The sequence below is a fragment of the Anastrepha obliqua genome, chromosome 6 (assembly GCF_027943255.1).
Source record: "Anastrepha obliqua isolate idAnaObli1 chromosome 6, idAnaObli1_1.0, whole genome shotgun sequence".
In the NCBI taxonomy this organism is placed as follows: Eukaryota; Metazoa; Arthropoda; class Insecta; order Diptera; family Tephritidae; genus Anastrepha; species Anastrepha obliqua.
The window spans coordinates 1,483,443-1,508,506 of NC_072897.1; positions in this window are offsets into that span (position 1 = coordinate 1,483,443).

Consider the following 25,064-nt stretch of genomic DNA (forward strand, 5'->3'; position numbering starts at 1 on the left):
AGAGATGCGGAAGTGGTGAACGGATATCACAGTGTCTGTGACAACTCGTTTGTAGAAACAAGTATCTATATGAACATGGAAAACAAAATACGACTTACGGAGTAGAAGCTCGTGCAAAAAACATGAAAACGAAGCAATTGCTGTGGACTACCGAAATGCATGCTTTGGACCATAGCTGGAAAAACTAGACTAGGCCACATAAGAAACGAGGAGATAAGAACGGAGACAGGTGTGATCGATATTATAAAATTCATAAGAGCCAGAAGACGGGCATGGAACGAATATGTGACACGAGCCCCTAGAAATCGGTTGATAAAAATAGCTCGATATAGGAAGGAAGAAGACGACCAGGAAGACCACCAAAACGATGGGCAGAAAGATGGATATCTATGTACCAAAAATCAAACACAGCAATGATATGAGATTTATGCATGTGTAATTTCTCTAAATGCTAAAATGAGTTGATGTATCAATGTATATGTGTAAGTATGTGTGTATGTATTACAATTTTTATGTAAAGAAAAACAGACAAAACCTATAATAAAAGATAAAGAAAAAAAGAAGAAAGACCCATAAAAAGTTCCTTCTGCTATGTATCAAATACTTGAGATCGTCAACAAGCTGGAGTTATCTAATCCGCTGGAGAACTACCAAGCAAAAAACCCTGAATGGGAGATAACGAAATTATCGTGCGACACCAATTTATTAAAATTTGCAAAAAAACCACATAACCAGAAGCATTCCTTTCCATGTTCCAAGAGCGCAAGACATACTATGAATCTGAAAACTGGATTTTGTGGTTCACAGATGGCTTAAAATCTGATAGTATACCAGCCAGCTTTGCAGTAGTTCACACAAACGGCGACACTCTACGGGTTCAAACTATGCCGGACTGTGCATCTCTTATTAAAACAAACAAGCCTCCTCAGCACCGGTAACAAAAGATCTCATATGTGAAAAAGAGATATTATCATCAATTAGCGATATCTAAACATCAGAACGAAAATAGAATGACTAAACACTACCGTAAATCGAGAGTATGTATCCCATAATATCCCACCGGCCTATGGAAACACAGATAAAACGTTTCTAAGGTCTACGGCTTGGCCACACTATTGACACGCAAGAACACATTATGACAGTGGAGCCACACCAGTGCGCGCACACAGTACACGGCAGAAATCATTATCTCAGGAAAAACTGGATTGAATTATTAAAAAATCCGAATTTAAATGAACTACAAATTTTCCCTATTAGGTTTTTAGTACGTAAGTAAAAATGTATACCTTTTATTTCCACACAAACATACTAGTCCTACTGTTTTTACATATCATATTTTTGTAGAGCTGATAGCCCTGGCAGCTAATGCTCGTTCAATATTAATATTTAGTTAATAATAGTTAATATATAATAATAATAATAATAAATAATAATAATTTTGTAATTAGATGATCTCAGTTGTGGTACTAATTTTGTAACAATCTTAAGACCTATACACAGATTTCGAGAATCTTCAAAGCCCTTCGCATACGGCTCGTATCGTCATCGGCATGATATGTGTTTTTACAGCGACAACACGCTTACAAGTCGAGTTGTCAATATGTCGAGCGAAGTAGAGGAATTTGTTTAATACATATATTGTAACGAAACGCGGATATTCCCGAACCGACTAGCAACAATACTGAGCGAATGAGATACCAAACCAAACTCTAGATGGCGAGACAGAAATCGCCAGAAGATACGATTTGCCAAATATAAAAATTGTTATTAAGCACATGTAAATACACAGATGAGCATTCTTATAGGATATTCAGTCTTAAGTTAACGTGTAAAAGAGTAAACGAAAAATATAATAAAGTAATTCAAACAAACTCGTAACAATTGGTGTTAGAAGTGGGATTGGTGAATAAAGCCCCATAGAACAGGAAAGGGAAAATGGCAAAGCTGTGCGAACTTAAAATTCAGCATCCTAAGAAAAAGTTTGAACAGCGTGGTTTGTTAACTAATAGACGTTATTACGTAAGTGTTGCAAGAAGCGCAAGCGTAACAGTCCAGTTGGCGATGGAGATGTTATAATATATGAGGAGCACATTGTAGAATCAAAGGAAATAGTTGAAGAAATGCCACAAGACGATGACCGTATTGTATACTGAGAACTTCTAGTTGACCGCCCGAAGGAGGTGCATGTTCACCATGCAGGAAGACGAGCAAGTTGTCACGGAAGAGTTCCTTGTATCAGAAACAGGCATCGACAAAAAAAGTTCTCATTGCCATTTGGACCAACGGGTGTACAAAACGAAGAGGGTACGAATGAGTCTGAGAGAAAGTTTTGTACCCGCTTCCTTAGCCAGTGACAATGTCAATAGTTTGCCATTGACAGAGGGGATGAGGAAAATTATGTTAAAAAGGATGACCTATCCGCTATCTGAACCGGTAATTGCAGAAGACATTGGAGTTTGTACGGATGCCAATAATGGAGCTGTTGCATACACCAGAAATAAATGATGCGGAAGAGGTATTTGACGACAAACTTCTAGCACCTCAGTGCGCCGAATTGCCTGCAGATGCCGAAGTAATATCTTAGGATGAAAGAAAAACGAAAAGAAGCAATCGCCTGCATCACCAAAAACTCCCATTAAGAGTAATTCTACAGTAAGAGTAATTCTTCTCTATCGGAGGTACTGGGTGTATCCGTACATTAGGAATAACTCAAACAGCAGATTATTCATTGCCACGAGGGAGTTACAAGAGGATGATTACAAATTTCAGACATTTTACAGGATGTCTAAAACAAATTACCAACATCCGAGAATGCATTAGCACGGAGAAAAGGATTATGATTACGCTGAGGCAAGTAGCATTCTATTTGATATTTTGGTGTGGTGGAAGGAGTACAAGAAGGTGTGGGTTTCTCAACCCTCCTCCTTAGGAAAAGCAGTATCTGTACTTTAACATAAGTTACCCCTAACCACTTTAACTCCTCTAGGGAACTCTGGGGAGTTTTTTTTAAAACATTACTATCTGTAGATAATTATTAACAAGATTATCAAAATTTTTGTAAATTACAAAATTTTAGAGGAAAGTTCTTAGAAAAAATTCTTAATTGCAGAAAAAAACCTTTATATATATACATATATATATAATTGGCGCGTACACCCTTTTTGGGTGTTTGGCCGAGCTCCTTCTCCTATTTCTGGTGTGCTTTTTGATGTTGTTCCACAAATGGAGGAACCTACAGTTTCAAGCCGACTCCGAACGGCAGATATTTTTATGAGAAGCTTTTTAATGGCAGAAATACACTCGGAGGTTTGCCATTGCCTACCGAGGGGCGACCGCTATTAGAAAAATGTTTTTCTTAATTTTGGTGTTTCACCGAGATTCGAACCTACGTTCTCTCTGTGAGTTCCGAATGGTAGTCACGCACCAACCCATTCGGCTACGGCGACCGCAAATTTATGACAATATAATTGAATGGTTTTAAATGAAAGATAAGTTATATGACATGCCGCAACCTTACTTCAATACCATTGTGTTTGAAGGCAAAAACCGGATAATCTGTGGCCATAGACAGATTGAGGAAGTATGCTACACCCAATGGGGCCAGGTTTTTCAACATCGGCATGTTAATACCGTCGGGGCTAATGGCTTTTGAAGGTTTCACTTTGTTGACGCAGTGTTGCGGTGTACAGTTGTTTGGCAGATTGTGCAGACATCTGGTGAAAAGACGCTTAGAACTATTGACCAGAGGATGTGAAATGAATTGTCGTCGATGAAGTAAAACCACAGAAAGCGATTGCCCCCCTGTCGGGCTCGATAAGAACCTTACAGGGGACCAGAGCTTACTTGCACCAGAGGGGAAATTGCAAGTTTTCAGGTAATCAGCCTATTTGGTCCGCTTACGTTGAGTACCCAGTTGCCGAATCTCCAAATTGAGATCCCGTACGTGGAGATCCCCGAATCGACCTGGGGTAGGTGATCACGCTCGTTTGCTAGAACGGCAGTGATCGCCTTGCGGAATGCGTGTTTGCTACGCGCACATCGGTGGAATTTTGTTTCTTGGACCGTAGATATTAAAATACCGTGTCGGTTCGTGAAGTCGGTTGGAGCCATTGAGGTTCCATTTGTTGTGGTAGATATGTGCGTCGGATGGGGGGAGCAACCATGTCACCATAAGCCATGGGGACAACTCCATATATGCCTTAAGGCCTGAGCAGTTCTAACTAATCCATTAAATTACTGTATCGAAAAGCAGCCACTTTCTCCAGTTGAACTACTTTGACTTTCCCCTGTCCAGTTTTGCATTGCTGTATACGATACGCCACATCATTCAATCTTTCAGTTTCCTTGCATGGACCTTCCCAGACTGCTTGCTGTTTCGGAGCTACCCCTTTTTTTCTTTGCGGATTATAAAGAAGTACGAAATTACCTTCGCTAATTCCCTCGGAGCTCACAGCATGGTCAAATCGATCATTAATGTTATTACTTATGCTGGTATATAACCTCACATAATTATGTATTATAGTTCATCTATATCACCTTGCAGTGTTTCCCAATGACTACCTTCGTCCATTCCCGGATTGGCACCTATTCCGAACACTTAACCACCCACTTCAAAGATAGTCCTTGCGGGGATTGGTCTGTGGCTTCATGTTTAGCTGAGCGCTAAAGCAATAGGAACGTTTAGATGTGTTTCTTCGAATTTTGTTGGCACTTCTCAACTACCTTTCGCATGTGCTCCTCTAGAGTGCAGTTGACCATTTCGTGCTTTCGACCATTCTATCTGATTGCGGGTGCAAGAGTGTTGTACGTGTTTTTTAATCTCCATGTGTTGCTTATCTTTTCAAATGCTGCGTGTTCGAAGTTTCTTCCTTGGTTTGAATGCAATTCAAACCGTGTCACCAATTACCGCTCCCCATGAGGAGTTGCCTGATCTCCCATCGGGCGCGTCGCATTTTGGGGATAGGGAAGCATTGGCATCACACGAGTGGCCTTCCCTGATGGGCTATCTTCAAATAAAAACCTTCTTTGGTAATGGATAACAGAAAGGATATTACTCCAGGTGGAACCCACACAAGTGGGGATCAACCCGCTTCGGTGGCAGGAGCATGGATTTCTCCTCTTCTTCAGAGACTGAAAAACGTTTCCCAATTTCGGAGAGCCTGAGTTTTGAAGTCAATTCGGTGGCGGCACGACCTCCCAAAGAAGCCGAGAAAACGAAGAGCGTGGCAAGGAGGGAAAGAAGAAAGTGGCGGGCAAGGCTCATGCAGGGGAAGTCTTTATGTGGCTCTGCCGGCCCTTCTGCGGCTGTGTCTTCCAAAAGACTTCGGTCGATGGAAGTGACACCCACGGAAGCTACCGAGTCCTCGGTAGGCACGGGCGCTCCCAAACTGTCCCGCTCTCAGGGAAAGTGGAGAAGGATGGTGGCTGAAAGCAGTGCACCTCCTTACCCTGCAGTCGCGGGCTACATTTGGCGCGTACACCCTTTTTGGGTGTTTGGCCGAGCTCCTCCTCCTATTTGTGGTGTGCGTCTTGATCTTGTTCCACAAATGGAGGGATCTACAGTTTCGAGCAGACTCCGAACGGCAGGTATTTTTTATGAGGAGCTTTTTCATGGCAGAAATACACTCGGAGGTATGCCATTGCCTGCCAAATCTGACCGCATGATCGAGTTCGTTGCAGCTGTGTCCAGAGTAAGCACTTGGGATCGAAGATTTACATTTCTCCTTATAGTCAAGTTGTTGCTTTTCCGTTCAATTTGCGAGTAAGAAACTGTGAGGCATTCAGTTGTGGGAACCAGTTCTCGCACCTTAGAGCTGTTTCGTTATCGTTTAACGTCTACTTTGCATCTGGAGCGTTATTGTCACTTTCAGAGCCTCGTTTTCTCGCTCCTGGACTCGCCTTCGGTTGACTGCTTGGTGGCTCTGTCTTTTCTTTCATTTTGGCTTATAATTCCTCATCTTCTAGCTGTAACACATATTCGTCTACATCAACGCCCGCTGTCTCCATAGCCTCACACTGAAGCCTGAGTTTGCTCAACTTTGGCATTTATCCAACAATCCCACTTCTGATAACAATTGTTACGAAATAAATCTCGTACAATAACTCTCTGAGTTCGATCACTGGATTTATTTCCAACACTTGACTTCTAAATGTACACGTTCAGCTTAAGAATGAATCACTCTTTTACTTTTCGTATACAAGGTGGCGCAAAAGTAACCTTGCGATGTTTTTTGGCTGTAATTTAAAAAAAAAAATGAAAAACTTTGATTCTTCTTGTGGATTATTTTTATTTTGTCTTTTAATTTTTTTACATCAAGTCGAGAATATGATGTCATGTAAATGGCCGCCGCCACAGTTGATTGCCATTTGAGCCCTTTTTATGGCATTTTCCATCACTTTGGCCAAAACTTCCAGCGATAGGTCCTCACATTCTTGACGGATATTGCCTTTAAGAGCTGCAAGAGTCTGAGGCTTGTTGACATAAACCCGCGACTTCCAAAAGCCCCACAAAAAGAAGTCTGGAGCGGTCAAATCAGGCGATCTTGCTGGCCAGGGCAAATCGCCAAAACGGGAGATTAGGCGCCCGGGAAATGCATTCTTCAACATATCGGTTGTCGCACGTGCAGTGTGTGCCGTTGCACCGTACTGTTGGAACCACATGTTTTCCAATCCCAATTCAGCAAGTTGCGGCAAAAAGAACTCGTTGATCATTGCTCTGTAGCGCTCACCATTCACAGTAACCGTTTGGCCCGCGACGTCTTCGAAGAAAAAAGGTCCGATGACTCCTCCAGCGAAAACAGCACACCATACAGTGACTTTCAGCGGGTGTAATGGCTCTTCGTGGGTTACACGCGGATTTTCAGTGCCCCAGAAGCGTAAATTTTGCTTATTTACGTACCCGCTAAGATGGAAATGGGTCTCATCAGTCATGATTAGTTTTGATGAAAAATCATCTTCCTCTTGGTGGTGATTAAGGATGGCTTGAGCGTATGTTAGACGCGATTGGCGGTCAGCAGCTAACAGCTGATGCACCCTCTGGACTTTGTACGGAAACATCTTCAAATCTTGTACCAAAATTCGCTGTAAAGACCGTCGACTGATACCCGTTTGCGTGGCACGTCGTCTGGTCGATGTCGACGGCGCTTCCATGACGTCACCGGGTACAGCAGCAATATTCTCTGCAGAACGGCTACTCCGGGGTCTGCCACGCCTGGCAGCATCTCGTGTTGTGCCAGTCTCTTCGAGGCGAGCGACTAAACGTCGCAGTGTTTCACCAGTAGGCGTTAGACGGCGAGGAAATCTGCGGCGAAATTCACGTTGTGCCAAAGTCACCGACCGATTATTGGTCAAATAATTAGTCAACAATATTCCGCGTTCTGGAGCAGTGTAGCGTAACATTGTTTATTAACGTGTATTTCGCATGTGTTTACTACACAAATGTCAAAACAGAACTGACATTAGGGGCCAATCGCAAAATTTATAGCATTTTCTGATAGGAGGATTACTTTAGCGCCACCTGTTATACATGTGCTTAATAACTATCGTAATTTCTAGATCTGACAGCTCGTATCTTCTGGCGAGTTCTGTTGTAGCAGCAGCGTACTAGTCACCTGGTGTCTTCGTCTAACTCACATAGTTGAGGGCCAGAAAGCGTGTAATGCCTATCTGCTGACGCTATCAAGGCTAATTAATGATTTTGTTTTGGCCTCTTGTTCGCTAATGTTGTCAGTCGGTTCGCGAAACTTCGCGATTGCAACAGAATTGTAGAAAAAAAATTGAATGGGTAGTTTTGAAACTAAAATTGGGAATTTTTAGTTTCCACTACCCCATTGAGGTTAGTATTTAATGCACGGTTACCCGGTAGCCTAATATCACCCGTATACACCTACATATAATAAAAATAAGCATAATCAGTACAAAATACATAAATAAGCATAATATTCGAAAACTGATATTTAAATGAAATTATTCAAAATTGATATAAAAAAAGAATATAATGTAATAATAATAAAGTAATGAACAATGAAAACATAAGTAAAAATTTACTAGCAAACCCCGCCCGCTTCGCTGGGCACACACACTGTGGATTATATTTTTGGTTTTTTTATTTTTTTTATCATTTGATTCACTCATGGTGCATCGTAGTTTATCGCATATGAACCGAAAAAATAAATCCATTAAATTTGATGAAAACTTACATTAATTAATTCCAATTTACCACGTGAAAATTCCTAAATGTATAAGAAAAATATAAGCACGTGAGCGATTGTTAATTGAAAAAATAATAAATTTCTTTTTTCTTTTTGACGATTGTTTCTTAGTTATTCATTTGCGTTGATTTGAAATTTAAAAAAAATGTTCTTTTTTCATGATCATCAAGTGTTAACAATGTGTGTAAGTTTGGTTTAATTCGGCGCAAAGACACGGCGGGTCCACGTTTTGGCATATATTTCGAGACCCTAGTCATCAATAGGTATGAAAATTACCCCGTATTAAAGCACTTATCGACAGCTTTCATTTGATGTCCATATTGTACATACACAACCAAAGGTTACCCGGGTCCACGTTTTGACCTATATCTCGAGACCCCAGTAACGGAGCGGCATGAAAAATACTTTGTACTAAAGCATTCACCAACAGCTTCAATTTGATATCCATATTGTACAAACACATTCTAGGTTCCACGTTTTGGTCTCTATCTCGAGACCCTAGTCACGGAGCGGCATGAAAAATACTCTGTACTAAAGCATTCACCAACAGCTTCAATTTGATATCCATATTGTACAAACACATTCTAGGGTCCACGTGTTGGTCTCTATCTCGAGACCCTAGTCACGGAGCGGCATGAAAAATACTCTGAACTAAAGCATTCACCAACAGCTTCAATTTGATATCCATATTGTACAAACACATTCTAGGCTCCACGTTTTGGTCTATATCTCGAGACCCTAGTCACGGAGCGGCATGAAAAATACTCTGGACCAAAGCATTCACCAACAGCTTCCATTTGATACCCATATTGTACATACACATCCGAAGGTTACCCGGGTCCATGTTTTGACCTATATCTCGAGCCCTATCCACCAATAGGCATCCAAACTATACGTAAACCATCTTCAATACCTACTTAATAATGTGTGTAAGTTTGGTTTAATTTGGTGCAAAGACACGGCCGGTTAGCGAACACACACAAAAAGTTGACTTAATTTTATATAGATACTAGCGTACCCTCGCCCGCTTCGCTAGACGATAAATTCAATGATTTGCTGAAAGAGAATAAAATTAATACGAAACAAAGCAAATTCTTTGATACAATTTCATTCGAACTTTATTGTAACACTTTTTGGTAGACAACGTTTTTGGTTTTTTTATCTTTCACGTGAATAATGACGATGGTTTGCCAACTCGTGAGCAAGCTACATACAATTGTCCATGAGAAAAAATTGGGTATTCTAAATTAATACCGCACATTTGTAGAAACTGTCCTTGCGCCTTATTAATTCTCATAGCGAAGGCAAGGCGAATAGGGAACTGCAAACGTTTGAAATCGAATGGTAAATCCGCCGGAATCAGTGGAATTCAGGGTATCAAAATGTCTTCTCCTTTGTACTCCCCTTTCAAAATTGTTGCTTCGATAACGTTACCCATTAGCTTCTTCGCAGCGAGTCTGGTACCGTTGCAAAGTCGGGGCACATTACTATTGCGCAGCATAATAATCGGTGCTCCAATTTTTAATCGTAAATTATGAGGTGGTAAGCCTGGCAAAACGAGTGAGTTTAAGAATTCAGTTGGATAATTTACGACCTCATCTTGATCAGTAATAGTGTCCATTGACTTATACGCAACTATGTCACCAGGTATTTGATCTAAAATAGCTGAATTTATATCATTGACGTCCTTATTTTTCCCAGCTAAAATTGCTCTTTCGCTGAGTCAATCATGGTTTTTGTAATGTTGAACTATGTTTGGAAATGCACTCTGTATCAATGCCTCTTTAGACTGTGCAAAAGTGCAGAAATTGTTAGGCAATGTTATCATTCCTGTTGTTTTTGAAAAAAGGTTTATTTTTCTTGGTTAAAAAGTGTTTTTTGAAGTTGTGAAAAACACTTCGCTCTAACAAATTTCTTCTCAGTTAATTGCTGAAAATTAAATATTTTGAAAAAACTATTTTTTTTTAATTTAACGTTTTTGAGAAAATTTTGTTCTTGAAAAAATTTTATACTTTTGTAAAAATTTAAATTGATTTGTTAAAAAAGATTTTTTCCGCTTTGAAAAACACCCCCTCGAAAAAATGTATTCTCTATTAATAGTGGAATATGAAATGCTTTGAAAACACCATTTTTTTTTTTTTAATTTTGTTTGGTTTTCAGAAAATTTTGTTTTGAAAAAATTTCCTACTCTTGAAAAAGTTTTATTTTATTTTATTTGTTTAAAATTTTTGAAATTTTTTTTTTGTAATTGTAGAAAAACACCTCTTCGAAGAAATTTCTTTTATCTTTTTGAGGAAAATTTGGTTTTGAAAAAATTTCATGCTTTCGAAATTTTTGAAAACAATTTTTTTTATAATTTTCGAAAAACACCCCTTTGAAAAAATGTTTTCTATGTGTCATAGTGGTATTCCATTAACTTTTAGGATTATAGTCAAATACTTACAAATATCTACGCTTTCACAAATAGCAACAATAAACAAATTTCCTCAAAACCAAAAAATTTACTTTTTTTCTAAAAAAATTCTAAACAAACAACGTAATAAATCTAGAATTTTGTGTTCACGAAAAAACAGTATTGTTTTTATTGTATTAACTGAAAACCAAAATGTTGCAAAAAATCAAAACAAAACTAAATTATTTTTTTGTGTTTATTTGGTCCATATGTTCCATAAAAAGTTGATATGGTAAATAATATGCAGGGTCTGATACACGCAAATTTCCATTGACCATTATAGTGACAAAATTATCGATCACCAATTCCAACAGGATTTCAAAATCAGAGTTGGAATGAGTTGTTGTGTGGTGTACTTCTGAAAAAAATGAGAAATAAACAAAATAAATCTAAAAATTCGAATTCTAACTTTATCTTGTGTATGTTCTTATTACCTTTGAATTTTTCCAATGAAGCACCATTCATTTTAAATTTTCCAAGAATTTTTTTTATCATTTCGCGTTTCTTTCCTTTTTCATTCGATTCCAACATTTGTTCATAGCCGAAAACATCGTTTGCAAACGCATTCATTTCCATATAGAATTGGTCAAAGAAAGCATTGCTCAATTGAATTGAAACATTATTTTCATAAATACTTAGGACCTTAACTAATGCACCTTGGTACATACCTAACGCAGATATTCATCGCGACCTTGACATCGATACTATTGATGAAACAATACAAAGCGCTAGCAGAAGACACATAAATAGACTATAAACGCATACAAATCCTATGATGAGAAGACTACCAAATAAAGAAAAATCTACCCAAAGTCGGCTTAACCGTCAAACACCAACAGATCTTGCAAAATCCTTGTAATCAATTGTCAACTAATCGTATATATCATTGTTTGTTCACCACTTGTTTTTAAATAATATGTATATATTTCTTCTAAATGAGCTTGGGGGCATTGGCCCTTCAACATCACTCTCATTCCATCTTTTTGTAAATCAAATTACTTATTGTCTAACGACAGGTGTAATATTTTATGGAAGAAATAAAAAAAAAAAAAAAAAAATTTCATTCGAATCATTTGAAATTTCTGTATACAATACATTTCTGTATCACAATACAAATACAAAAAATTCAAAAAAAGTTGTACACATAAAATGAATGTCGATTCGAAACTTACTTTAATCTAACAATCGAGCAAGTTTTGTTTTGGACAATATTTTGATTTTTTCTCTTTTTATATGAAGAAAATATTTAAAAGAAATTTTTTTTTGCTGAAAACCTTCCCCTAGTGGATCCCTATAATATGAAAAAAAGAACGAATAAAATTGGCCTCGTATCGGCCCAAAAAAATGCGGACAAGCGAACATCATTTCATTTTTATATAATACTAGCGTACCCTCGCCCGCTTCGCTAGACGTTAAATTCAATGATTTGCTGAAAGAGAATAAAATTAATACGAAACAAAGCAAATTCTTTGATACAATTTCATTCGAACTTTATTGTAACACTTTTTGGTAGACAACGTTTTTGGTTTTTTCATCTTTCGCGTGAATAATGACGATGGTTTGCCAACTCGTGAGCAAGCTACATACAATTGTCCATGAGAAAAAATTGGGTATTCTAAATTAATACCGCACATTTGTAGAGACTGTCCTTGCGCCTTATGAATTGTCATAGCGAAGGCAAGGCGAATAGGGAACTGCAAACGTTTGAAATCGAATGGTAAATCCGCCGGAATCAATGGAATTCTGGGTATCAAAACGTCTTCTCCTTTGTACTTCCCTTTCAAAATAGTTGCTTCGATAACGTTACCCATTAGCTTCTTCACAGCGAGTCTGGTACCGTTGCAAAGTCGGGGCACATTACTATTGCGCAGCATAATAATCGGTGCTCCAATTTTTAATCGTAAATTATGAGGTGGTAAGCCTGACAAATCGAGTGAGTTTAAGAATTCAGTTGGATAATTTACGACCTCATCTTGACCAGTAATAGTGTCCATTGACTTATACGCAACTATGTCACCAGGTATTTGATCTAAAATAGCTGAATTTATATCATTGACGTCCTTATTTTTCCCAGCTAAAATTGCTCTTTCGCTGAGTCAATCATGGTTTTTGTAATGTTGAACTATGTTTGGAAATACACTCTGTATCAATGCCTCTTTAGACTATGCAAAAGTGCAGAAATTTTTAGGCAATGTTATCATTCCTGTTGTTTTTGAAAAAAGGTTTATTTTTTTTGGTTAAAAAGTGTTTTTTGAGGTTTTGAAAAACACTTCGCTCTAACAAATTTCTTCTCAGTTAATTGCTGAAAATTAAATATTTTGAAAAAACCATTTTTTTTTTTTAATTTAACGTTTTTGAGAAAATTTCGTTCTTGAAAAAATTTCATACTTTTGTAAAAGTTTAAATTGATTTGTTAAAAGAGATTTTTGTCCGCTTTGAAAAACACCCCCTCGAAAAAATGTATTCTCTATTAATAGTGGAATATGAAATGCTTTGAAAACACCATTTTTTTTTTAAATTTTGTTTGGTTTTCAGAAAATTTTGTTTTGACAAAATTTCATACCCTTGAAAAAGTTTTATTTTATTTTATTTGTTTAAAATTTTTGAAATTTTTTTTTTGTAATTTTAGAAAAACACCTCTTCGAAGAAATTTCTTTTATCTTTTTGAGGAAAATTTGGTTTTGAAAAAATTTCATGCTTTCGAAATTTTTTTATTTTACTTTATTTCTTCAAAATTTTTGAAAACAATTTTTTTTATAATTTTCGAAAAACACCCCTTTGAAAAAATGTTTTCTATGTGTCATAGTGGTATTCCATTAACTTTTAGGATTATAGTCAAATACTTACAAATATCTACGCTTTCACAAATAGCAACAATAAACAAATTTCCTCAAAACCAAAAAATTTACTTTTTTTCTAAAAAAATTTTAAACAAACAACGTAATAAATTTAGAATTTTGTGTTGTGTTCACGAAAAAACAGTATTGTTTTTATTGTATTAACTGAAAACCAAAAAAAGAAAAAGTTGATATGGTAAATAATATGCAGGGTCTGATACACGCAAATTTCCATTGACCATTATAGTGACAAAATTATCGATCACCAATTCCAACAGGATTTCAAAATCAGAGTTGGAATGAGTTGTTGTGTGGTGTACTTCTGAAAAAAATGAGAAATAAACAAAATAAATCTAAAAATTCGAATTCTAACTTTATCTTGTGTATGTTCTTATTACCTTTGAATTTTTCCAATGAAGCACCATTCATTTTAAATTTTCCAAGAATTTTTTTTATCATTTCGCGTTTCTTTCCTTTTTCATTCGATTCCAACATTTGTTCATAGCCGAAAACATCGTTTGCAAACGCATTCATTTCCATATAGAATTGGTCAAAGAAAGCATTGCTCAATTGAATTGAAACATTATTTTCATAAATACTTAGGACCTTAACTAATGCACCTTGGTACATACCTAACGCAGATATTCATCGCGACCTTGACATCGATACTATTGATGAAACAATACAAAGCGCTGGCAGAAGACACATAAATAGACTATTAAGGCATACAAATCCTATGATGAGAAGACTACCAAATAAAGAAAAATCTACCCAAAGTCAGCTTAACCGTCAAACACCAACAGATCTTGCAAAATCCTTGTAATCAATTGTCAACTAATCGTATATATCATTGTTTGTTAACCACTTGTTTTTAAATAATATGTATATATTTCTTCTAAATGAGCTTGGGGGCATTGGCCCTTCAATATCACTCTCATTCCATCTTTTTGTAAATCAAATTACTTATTGTCTAACGACAGGTGTAATATTTTATGGAAGAAATAAAAAAAAAAAAAAAAATTTTCATTCGAATCATTTGAAATTTCTGTATACAATACATTTCTGTATCACAATACAAATACAAAAAATTCAAAAAAAGTTGTACACATAAAATGAATGTCGATTCGAAACTTACTTTAATCTAACAATCGAGCAAGTTTTGTTTTGGACAATATTTTGATTTTTTCTTTTTTTTATATGAAGAAAATATTTAAAAGAAATTTTTTTTTGCTAAAAGCCTTCCCCTAGTGGATCCTTATAATATGAGAAAAGAACGAATAAAATTGGCCTCGTATCGGCGCAAGAAAATGCGGACAAACGAACATCATTTCATTTTTATATATATAGATATATAGATAAGATATATAAAATATTGGGATTTTTAATGAATAAGACAGAGCAGGTAACCTTTAATTTTTTATAACTTAAACATACAAATATACAAATTTACAGACATAAATCAACACACAGATTTCAATAAAATTATATGTACAATATTTAAATAAATGCATTCATATACCTATGTACACAAGACAAATTAAAAACACAAACCGAAAAGGACATAAGAGGTTTTGAAAAATTCTAAAAACCCTCTTCAATTTAAATTATTACATTTCAATTGAATTGATTTTAAGATATTTGAATCTCGGCATTTTTCCATAAAGCATAAAAGAACTGTCAGTTATTTTTGGTGGCTTACTTCTGGCAGCTCGCAATTTCGCCTATCAACTGTTCATATGATAGAAAAAGTAATGTAATTTAAATATTTAGGTATAGATGTATCTAGCAATCGAAATATAATACCACAGGTGTGAGAGAGATGCGGAAGTGGTGAACGGATATCACAGTGTCTGTGACAACTCGTTTGTAGAAACAAGTATCTATATGAACATGGAAAACAAAATACGACTTACGGAGTAGAAGCTCGTGCAAAAAACATGAAAACGAAGCAATTGCTGTGGACTACCGAAATGCATGCTTTGGACCATAGCTGGAAAAACTAGACTAGGCCACATAAGAAACGAGGAGATAAGAACGGAGACAGGTGTGATCGATATTATAAAATTCATAAGAGCCAGAAGACGGGCATGGAACGAATATGTGACACGAGCCCCTAGAAATCGGTTGATAAAAATAGCTCGATATAGGAAGGAAGAAGACGACCAGGAAGACCACCAAAACGATGGGCAGAAAGATGGATATCTATGTACCAAAAATCAAACACAGCAATGATATGAGATTTATGCATGTGTAATTTCTCTCAAATGCTAAAATGAATTGATGTATCAATGTATATGTGTAAGTATGTGTGTATGTATTACAATTTTTATATAAAGAAAAACAGACAAAACCTATAATAAAAGATAAAGAAAAAAAGAAGAAAGACCCATAAAAAGTTCCTTCTGCTTTGTATCAAATACTTGAGATCGTCAACAAGCTGGAGTTATCTAATCCGCTGGAGAACTACCAAGCAAAAAACCCTGAATGGGAGATAACGAAATTATCGTGCGACCCCAATTTATTAAAATTTGCAAAAAAACCACATAACCAGAAGCATTCCTTTCCATGTTCCAAGAGCGCAAGACATACTATGAATCTGAAAACTGGATTTTGTGGTTCACAGATGGCTTAAAATCTGATAGTATACCAGCCAGCTTTGCAGTAGTTCACACAAACGGCGACACTCTACGGGTTCAAACTATGCCGGACTGTGCATCTCTTATTACTGCAGAAGCAGTTGCCGTTTATCACGCTATAAACATGACTTTGGAAACAGATTGTAAAACTCTTATAATCCGTTCTAAAAGCCGTTCAAAACCCTATATCTAACTCATTTATCTTCAGTATAAAATGAGATACGCGTATTGGCAAGGAGGCTACCTTAAGTATACTTTGGATACTAAGTCATATAGGAATTCACGGGAATGAGATGGCAGACTGTGCAGCTAAACAAGCCTCCTCAGCAGCGGTAACAAAAGATCTCACATGTGAAAAAAGAGATATTATCATCAATTAGCGATATCTAAACATCAGAACGAAAATAGAATGACTAAACACTACCGTAAATCGAGAGTATGTATCCCATAATATCCCACCGGCCTATGGAAACACAGATAAAACGTTTCTAAGGTCTACGGCTTGGCCACACTATTGACACGCAAGAACACATTATGACAGTGGAGCCACACCAGTGCGCGCACACAGTACACGGCAGAAATCATTATCTCAGGAAAAACTGGATTGAATTATTAAAAAATCCGAATTTAAATGAACTAAAAATTTTCCCTATTAGGTTTTTAGTACGTAAGTAAAAATGTATACCTTTTATTTCCACACAAACATACTAGTCCTACTGTTTTTACATATCATATTTTTGTAGAGCTGATAGCCCTGGCAGCTAATGCTCGTTCAATATTAATATTTAGTTAATAATAGTTAATATATAATAATAATAATAATAAATAATAATAATTTTGTAATTAGATGATCTCAGTTGTGGCACTAATTTTGTAACAATCTTAAGACCTATACACAGATTTCGAGAATCTTCAAAGCCCTTCGCACACGGCTCGTATCGTCATCGGCATGATATGTGTTTTTACAGCGACAACACGCTTACAAGTCGAGTTGTCAATATGTCGAGCGAAGTAGAGGAATTTGTTTAATACATATATTGTAACGAAACGCGGATATTCCCGAACCGACTAGCAACAATACTGAGCGAATGAGATACCAAAACAAAACTCTAGATGGCGAGACAGAAATCGCCAGAAGATACGATTTGCCAAATATAAAAATTGTTATTAAGCACATGTAAATACACAGAGGAGCATTCTCATAGGATATTCAGTCTTAAGTTAACGTGTAAAAGAGTAAACGAAAAATATAATAAAGTAATTCAAACAAACTCGTAACAATTGGTGTTAGAAGTGGGATTGGTGAATAAAGCCCCATAGAACAGGAAAGGGAAAATGGCAAAGCTGTGCGAACTTAAAATTCAGCATCCTAAGAAAAAGTTTGAACAGCGTGGTTTGTTAACTAATAGACGTTATTACGTAAGTGTTGCAAGAAGCGCAAGCGTAACAGTCCAGTTGGCGATGGAGATGTTATAATATATGAGGAGCACATTGTAGAATCAAAGGAAATAGTTGAAGAAATGCCACAAGACGATGACCGTATTGTATACTGAGAACTTCTAGTTGACCGCCCGAAGGAGGTGCATGTTCACCATGCAGGAAGACGAGCAAGTTGTCACGGAAGAGTTCCTTGTATCAGAAACAAGCATCGACAAAAAAAGTTCTCATTGCCATTTGGACCAACGGGTGTACAAAACGAAGAGGGTACGAATGAGTCTGAGAGAAAGTTTTGTACCCGCTTCCTTAGCCAGTGACAATGTCAATAGTTTGCCATTGACAGAGGGGATGAGGAAAATTATGTTAAAAAGGATGACCTATCCGCTATCTGAACCGGTAATTGCAGAAGACATTGGAGTTTGTACGGATGCCAATAATGGAGCTGTTGCATACACCAGAAATAAATGATGCGGAAGAGGTATTTGACGACAAACTTCTAGCACCTCAGTGCGCCGAATTGCCTGCAGATGCCGAAGTAATATCTTAGGATGAAAGAAAAACGAAAAGAAGCAATCGCCTGCATCACCAAAAACTCCCATTAAGAGTAATTCTACAGTAAGAGTAATTCTTCTCTATCGGAGGTACTGGGTGTATCCGTACATTAGGAATAACTCAAACAGCAGATTATTCATTGCCACGAGGGAGTTACAAGAGGATGATTACAAATTTCAGACATTTTACAGGATGTCTAAAACAAAATACCAACATCCGAGAATGCATTAGCACGGAGAAAAGGATTATGATTACGCTGAGGCAAGTAGCATTCTATTTGATATTTTGGTGTGGTGGAAGGAGTACAAGAAGGTGTGGGTTTCTCAACCCTCCTCCTTAGGAAAAGCAGTATCTGTACTTTAACATAAGTTACCCCTAACCACTTTAACTCCTCTAGGGAACTCTGGGGAATTTTTTTTAAAACATTACTATCTGTAGATAATTATTAACAAGATTATCAAAATTTTTGTAAATTACAAAATTTTAGAGGAAAGTTCTTAGAAAAAATTCTTAATTGCAGAAAAAAACCTTTATATATATACATATATATATAATTGGCGCGTACACCCTTTTTGGGTGTTTGGCCGAGCTCCTTCTCCTATTTCTGGTGTGCTTTTTGATGTTGTTCCACAAATGGAGGAACCTACAGTTTCAAGCCGACTCCGAACGGCAGATATTTTTATGAGAAGCTTTTTAATGGCAGAAATACACTCGGAGGTTTGCCATTGCCTACCGAGGGGCGACCGCTATTAGAAAAATGTTTTTCTTAATTTTGGTGTTTCACCGAGATTCGAACCTACGTTCTCTCTGTGAGTTCCGAATGGTAGTCACGCACCAACCCATTCGGCTACGGCGACCGCAAATTTATGACAATATAATTGAATGGTTTTAAATGAAAGATAAGTTATATGACATGCCGCAACCTTACTTCAATACCATTGTGTTTGAAGGCAAAAACCGGATAATCTGTGGCCATAGACAGATTGAGGAAGTATGCTACACCCAATGGGGCCAGGTTTTTCAACATCGGCATGTTAATACCGTCGGGGCTAATGGCTTTTGACGCAGTGTTGCGGTGTACAGTTGTTTGGCAGATTGTGCAGACATCTGGTGAAAAGACGCTTAGAACTATTGACCAGAGGATGTGAAATGAATTGTCGTCGATGAAGTAAAACCACAGAAAGCGATTGCCCCCCTGTCGGGCTCGATAAGAACCTTACAGGGGACCAGAGCTTACTTGCACCAGAGGGGAAATTGCAAGTTTTCAGGTAATCAGCCTATTTGGTCCGCTTACGTTGAGTACCCAGTTGCCGAATCTCCAAATTGAGATCCCGTACGTGGAGATCCCCGAATCGACCTGGGGTAGGTGATCACGCTCGTTTGCTAGAACGGCAGTGATCGCCTTGCGGAATGCGTGTTTGCTACGCGCACATCGGTGGAATTTTGTTTCTTGGACCGTAGATATTAAAATACCGTGTCGGTTCGTGAAGTCGGTTGGAGCCATTGAGGTTCCATTTGTTGTGGTAGATATGTGCGTCGGATGGGGGGAGCAACCATGTCACCATAAGCCATGGGGACAACTCCATATATGCCTTAAGGCCTGAGCAGTTCTAACTAATCCATTAAATTACTGTATCGAAAAGCAGCCACTTTCTCCAGTTGAACTACTTTGACTTTCCCCTGTCCAGTTTTGCATTGCTGTATACGATACGCCACATCATTCAATCTTTCAGTTTCCTTGCATGGACCTTCCCAGACTGCTTGCTGTTTCGGAGCTACCCCTTTTTTTCTTTGCGGATTATAAAGAAGTACGAAATTACCTTCGCTAATTCCCTCGGAGCTCACAGCATGGTCAAATCGATCATTAATGTTATTACTTATGCTGGTATATAACCTCACATAATTATGTATTATAGTTCATCTATATCACCTTGCAGTGTTTCCCAATGACTACCTTCGTCCATTCCCGGATTGGCACCTATTCCGAACACTTAACCACCCACTTCAAAGATAGTCCTTGCGGGGATTGGTCTGTGGCTTCATGTTTAGCTGAGCGCTAAAGCAATAGGAACGTTTAGATGTGTTTCTTCGAATTTTGTTGGCACTTCTCAACTACCTTTCGCAAGTGCTCCTCTAGAGTGCAGTTGACCATTTCGTGCTTTCGACCATTCTATCTGATTGCGGGTGAAAGAGTGTTGTAAGTGTTTTTTAATCTCCATGTGTTGCTTATCTTTTCAAATGCTGCGGATTCGAAGTTTCTTCCTTGGTTTGAATGCAATTCAAACCGTGTCACCAATTACCGCTCCCTATGAGGAGTTGCCTGATCTCCCATCGGGCGCGTCGCATTTTGGGGATAGGGAAGCATTGGCATCACACGAGTGGCCTTTCCTGATGGGCTATCTTCAAATAAAAACCTTCTTTGGTAATGGATAACAGAAAGGATATTACTCCAGGTGGAACCCACACAAGTGGGGATCAACCCGCTTCGGTGGCAGGAGCATGGATTCCTCCTCTTCTTCAGAGACTGAAAAACGTTTCCCAATTTCGGAGAGCCTGAGTTTTGAAGTCAATTCGGTGGCGGCACGACCTCCCAAAGAAGCCGAGAAAACGAAGAGCGTGGCAAGGAGGGAAAGAAGAAAGTGGCGGGCAAGGCTCATGCAGGGGAAGTCTTTATGTGGCTCTGCCGGCCCTTCTGCGGCTGTGTCTTCCAAAAGACTTCGGTCGATGGAAGTGACACCCACGGAAGCTACCGAGTCCTCGGTAGGCACGGGCGCTCCCAAACTGTCCCGCTCTCAGGGAAAGTGGAGAAGGATGGTGGCTGAAAGCAGTGCACCTCCTTACCCTGCAGTCGCGGGGTACATTTGGCGCGTACACCCTTTTTGGGTGTTTGGCCGAGCTCCTCCTCCTATTTGTGGTGTGCGTCTTGACCTTGTTCCACAAATGGAGGGATCTACAGCTTCGAGCAGACTCCGAACGGCAGGTATTTTTTATGAGGAGCTTTTTCATGGCAGAAATACACTCGGAGGTATGCCATTGCCTGCCAAATCTGACCGCATGATCGAGTTCGTTGCAGCTGTGTCCAGAGTAAGCACTTGGGATCGAAGATTTACATTTCTCCTTATAGTCAAGTTGTTGCTTTTCCGTTCAATTTGCGAGTAAGAAACTGTGAGGCATTCAGTTGTGGGAACCAGTTCTCGCACCTTAGAGCTGTTTCGTTATCGTTTAACGTCTACTTTGCATCTGGAGCGTTATTGTCACTTTCAGAGCCTCGTTTTCTCGCTCCTGGACTCGCCTTCGGTTGACTGCTTGGTGGCTCTGTCTTTTCTTTCATTTTGGTTTATAATTCCTCATCTTCTAGCTGTAACACATATTCGTCTACATCAACGCCCGCTGTCTCCATAGCCTCACACTGAAGCCTGAGTTTGCTCAACTTTGGCATTTATCCAACAATCCCACTTCTGATAACAATTGTTACGAAATAAATCTCGTACAATAACTTTCTGAGTTCGATCACTGGATTTATTTCCAACACTTGACTTCTAATTGTACACGTTTATTCGTTTATTCGCTTACAAGTTTAATTTCCAACTAAATATCCCAAACGCATGCACCTCGACTTATACAAGGTGGCGCAAAAGTAACCTTGCGATGTTTTTTGGCTGTAATTAAAAAAAAAAAAATGAAAAACTTTGATTCTTCTTGTGGATTATTTTTATTTTGTCTTTTAATTTTTTTTACATCAAGTCGAGAATATGATGTCATGTAAATGGCCGCCGCCACAGTTGATTGCCATTTGAGCCCTTTTTATGGCATTTTCCATCACTTTGGCCAAAACTTCCAGCGATAGGTCCTCACATTCTTGACGGATATTGCCTTTAAGAGCTGCAAGAGTCTGAGGCTTGTTGACATAAACCCGCGACTTCCAAAAGCCCCACAAAAAGAAGTCTGGAGCGGTCAAATCAGGCGATCTTGCTGGCCAGGGCAAATCGCCAAAACGGGAGATTAGGCGCCCGGGAAATGCATTCTTCAACATATCGGTTGTCGCACGTGCAGTGTGTGCCGTTGCACCGTACTGTTGGAACCACATGTTTTCCAATCCCAATTCAGCAAGTTGCGGCAAAAAGAACTCGTTGATCATTGCTCTGTAGCGCTCACCATTCACAGTAACCGTTTGGCCCGCGACGTCTTCGAAGAAAAAAGGTCCGATGACTCCTCCAGCGAAAACAGCACACCATACAGTGACTTTCAGCGGGTGTAATGGCTCTTCGTGGGTTACACGCGGATTTTCAGTGCCCCAGAAGCGTAAATTTTGCTTATTTACGTACCCGCTAAGATGGAAATGGGTCTCATCAGTCATGATTAGTTTTGATGAAAAATCATCTTCCTCTTGGTGGTGATTAAGGATGGCTTGAGCGTATGTTAGACGCGATTGGCGGTCAGCAGCTAACAGCTGATGCACCCTCTGGACTTTGTACGGAAACATCTTCAAATCTTGTACCAAAATTCGCTGTAAAGACCGTCGACTGATACCCGTTTGCGTGGCACGTCGTCTGGTCGATGTCGACGGCGCTTCCATGACGTCACCGGGTACAGCAGCAATATTCTCTGCAGAACGGCTACTCCGGGGTCTGCCACGCCTGGCAGCATCTCGTGTTGTGCCAGTCTCTTCGAGGCGAGCGACTAAACGTCGCAGTGTTTCACCAGTAGGCGTTAGACGGCGAGGAAATCTGCGGCGAAATTCACGTTGTGCCAAAGTCACCGACCGATTATTGGTCAAATAAATAGTCAACAATATTCCGCGTTCTGGAGCAGTGTAGCGTAACATTGTTTATTAACGTGTATTTTGCATGTGTTTACTACACAAATGTCAAAATAGAACTGACATTAGGGGCCAATCGCAAAATTTATAGCATTTTCTGATAGGAGGATTACTTTAGCGCCACCTGTTATACATGTGCTTAATAACTATCGTAATTTCTAGATCTGACAGCTCGTATCTTCTGGCGAGTTCTGTTGTAGCAGCAGCGTACTAGTCACCTGGTGTCTTCGTCTAACTCACATAGTTGAGCGTGTAATGCCTACCTGCTGACGCTATCAAGGCTAATTAATGATTTTGTTTTGGCCTCTTGTTCGCTAATGTTGTCAGTCGGTTCGCGAAACTGGGAAAATTGGGAATTTTTAGTTTCCACTCCACCATTGAGGTTAGTATTTAATGCACGGTTACCCGGTAGCCTAATATCACCCGTATACACCTACATATAATAAAAATAAGCATAATCAGTACAAAATACATAAATAAGCATAATATTCGAAAACTGATATTTAAATGAAATTATTCAAAATTGATATAAAAAAAGAATATAATGTAATAATAATAAAGTAATGAACAATGAAAACATAAGTATAAATTTACTAGCAAACCCCGCCCGCTTCGCTGGGCACACACACTGTGGATTATATTTTTTGTTTTTTTATTTTTTTTATCATTTGCACTCATGGTGCATCGTAGTTTATCGCATATGAACCGAAAAAATAAATCCATTAAATTTGATGAAAACTTACATTAATTAATTCCAATTTACCACGTGAAAATTCCTAAATGTATAAGAAAAATATAAGCACGTGAGCGATTGTTAATTAAAAAAATAATAAATTTTTTTTTTCTTTTCGACGATTGTTTCTTAGTTATTCATTTGCGTTGATTTGAAATTAAAAAAAAAATGTTCTTTTTTCATGATCATCAAGTGTTAACAATGTGTGTAAGTTTGGTTTAATTCGGCGCAAAGACACGGCGGGTCCACGTTTTGGCATATATTTCGAGACCCTAGTCATCAATAGGTATGAAAATTACCCCGTATTAAAGCACTTATCGACAGCTTTTATTTGATGCCCATATTGAACATACACAACCAAAGGTTACCCGGGTCCACGTTTTGACCTATATCTCGAGCCCTATCCACCAATAGGCATTCAAACTATACGTAAACCATCTTCAATACCTACTGTGTGTAAGTTTGGTTTAATTCGGTGCAAAGACACGGCCGGTTAGCGAACACACACAAAAAGTTGACTTTATTTTATATAGATATAAGATATATAAAATATTGGGATTTTTAATGAATAAGACAGAGCGGATAACCTTTAATTTTTTATAACTTAAACATACAAATATAATATACAAATTTACAGACATAAATCAACACACAGATTTCAATAAAATTATATGTACAATATTTAAATAAATGCATTCATATACCTATGTACACAAGACAAATTAAAAACACAAACCGAAAAGGACATAAGAGGTTTTGAAAAATTCTAAAAACCCTCTTCAATTTAAATTATTACATTTCAATTGAATTGATTTTAAGATATTTGAATCTCGGCATTTTTCCATAAAGCATAAAAGAACTGTCAGTTATTTTTGGTGGCTTACTTCTGGCAGCTCGCAATTTCGCCTATCAACTGTTCATATGATAGAAAAAGTAATGTAATTTAAATATTTGGGTATAGATGTATCTAGCAATCGAAATATAATAACACAGGTGTGAGAGAGAGCGGAAGTGGTGAACGGATATCACAGTGTCTGTGACAACTCGTTTGTAGAAACAAGTATCTATATGAACATGGAAAACAAAATACGACTTACGGAGTAGAAGCTCGTGCAAAAAACATGAAAACGAAGCAATTGCTGTGGACTACCGAAATGCATGCTTTGGACCATAGCTGGAAAAACTAGACTAGGCCACATAAGAAACGAGGAGATAAGAACGGAGACAGGTGTGATCGATATTATAAAATTCATAAGAGCCAGAAGACGGGCATGGAACGAATATGTGACACGAGCCCCTAGAAATCGGTTGATAAAAATAGCTCGATATAGGAAGGAAGAAGACGACCAGGAAGACCACCAAAACGATGGGCAGAAAGATGGATATCT